This window comes from Montipora capricornis, chromosome 4 (genome assembly GCF_036669925.1).
Source record: "Montipora capricornis isolate CH-2021 chromosome 4, ASM3666992v2, whole genome shotgun sequence".
NCBI classification, from domain to species: Eukaryota; Metazoa; Cnidaria; class Anthozoa; order Scleractinia; family Acroporidae; genus Montipora; species Montipora capricornis.
Genome location: NC_090886.1, coordinates 33,555,972 through 33,558,329, shown reverse-complemented (window position 1 = coordinate 33,558,329; position 2,358 = coordinate 33,555,972).

Genomic DNA, 2,358 nt, shown 5'->3' with positions numbered 1-2,358 from the left:
GAATAAAACAATTTGCCATCAGCGAAAAACATTTCGGGAGATTTTTGTTACGTTCCATCAGAGTTCAATTTTGGTCATACAAGTAAAATCGCAAAATCGGAAGTGACATCGATTTTAGCGGCCGCCTGTGATCAAGTTATACCTTTCGTGTTTACTGACAACTCACGAAACAAAGGATACATCTGTGCATCTGTGACAAAATGACGGCATAACACCTGGTTTTTGTTAGTGCGTTTTTTTTTCTTTCAAGTGTTATAAAGTTCGACAAGATCTATGTACGAATGTAACATAAAGATCACAATCGTTGATGCTAGTCCAAGTGTCAGCTGAAGTTAAGCTCCTCCGAATGAGGTTAGTACTTGGATGGGGGACGGCTGCGAAGTCCCCGTGACGGCGATAGCTAATTCGTTTTTTTTAAACTTGATTTCATTTTTTATCTTGTTTGGCCGTTCAAAGCTATTTTCTTATTTTCTTTCTACGTCAAAACGGCGAACAAACTGGTTCCCAAGAAATATTGGAGTACGTATTCGTTCTATGCAAAATGCCTCTAATGAAGTATTCGTTGTATGCAAAATGATAATGTTCACAGTGGAACACACAAGTACGAAGCAAGATCTAGAAATAACGTAGAAAATTCTCCTTACCTTTAAAGCTTACCTTTCTCAAAGAAAAAGCATCTATCCACTTTATCGAATAGTTTATACTGAAACAATCACGGCGGGCGGAAAGATTCTATTATAAATGTTTGCTTTCACCAATCTGACGGAAGTGTGTCACGGTGGCCGAGTGGTCTAACGCGCTAGCAGAGAAAAATCGTGATGGCTTGGGAAGTATAGGAGTTCTCCTCGGGACAGGGAAGTTTGGAAATACCTTAGGGAATACAAATCAGTCCAACCGATCGGAGATTACTTCAATATCCGTGGGGTATGCACATTTGTGACTACCAACGAAAAAAAGATTTCAGCCCGGTTTTAAGACGTGGATGCCTTCGGCATTCCACGTAAAAAGCAGAAAAAATAGACTTGATATGTGTGCAAATATTCCAAGATTCTGCTCGGTGTCCGCTATAACGAGAGAGAGAACAAAAAAATTGTGACGTTGGGACCCAATGAAGTGTCCGTAAGTCCGTAATACCGAGAGTTTACTTCAGTCAAACGTCTGTAACTTTCGCCGGGGATTTAGCTGTTGTCCGTAATAGCGGGGTGTCTGTAATAGCGAGGTGTCCGCAAGGCGGGAGTTGACTGTATGCGGTAATGGGGTAGGTAGCCTGCGAACCCAGATGTATTTCCGGTCGTTTTTCTGGGGAGAGAAACGACCGGGGTAGGTTGTTCGCGAATGACTGAACCGCGAGTGAAAAAGAACTCAAACCGCTCGTACTAATTTATTTTCAAGACTTGGTATAGTGCAAATTTATATTTTAAGGTGACGTTTCGTCGACGTCCTCGTCGTAGATCTTAAAAGAAAATCCCTAATGTCATGAGTAAGAAATTAAAGTTACGCGTGGGTCGTCAATGCATGCATGAACGCCCACAATCAACACGTGCGATCAAAAAGTAATAAATTGTCTACAATTTCCTCGTTGGAAATTTAAAAAAAGGTTCCAGGATGTTTGACAGTAGGGACCTTGCGCGTGCAAGGACGACGACTCCACCAACGAGAACGTTGTCTAAAAACATTGTCCCGTTATTGTCATAGTTTCGTGAAATTTCGTGACAACTCCAAGTCGTTCGGAATGGAAGGTGTTTCAACCTCGTTCCCAGGGTCTCTCTTCTCTGCCTCCATTGTCGTTGAGAGAAGACCCTGGTTCACGCTGGTCACGTGTCTCCCAGAATCTGGGAGGTTGGCGAAATGTGTGTTAGGGGATGGGTGGCAATGTAGGCTTTGTTGACATTGCAAAGAAGGGAATCAGCACGCAATTGATTTTGTGGCCAGATAACCATTGACAAAACGTTTGACAGCAGTATTTTATGTACTACACATATGGAACCCGATGTGAAAGAAAAAAAGTTGTGGTCAAATCGATCAGACGCCACAGAAAATATCCTCACGTTATTCAAGTTTTCATCCGTGTGAAGGTCCGGATCAACAAAGAATGCTAATAGTTTGCGACAATTTTAAAGGAAAGAAGATTTTGTCGTGCAAGAAAACAAGCGAAACGGTTATCCATGGAAAACAAACATGTTCAGCGATCAGCCGGTGTGTTGTTATTTAAGTTCTCGAGTCACATATCGACCTCAAATCCATCAAATCAAACTGTATTAGCATGTGCAGGTATTTCATTTTGTTCTTTGATTTTCGTTTTTCTTTCGAAAGTTAAACAACGTGATTGCTAAGGTCGCAATCTTGTACAGCGAGTTG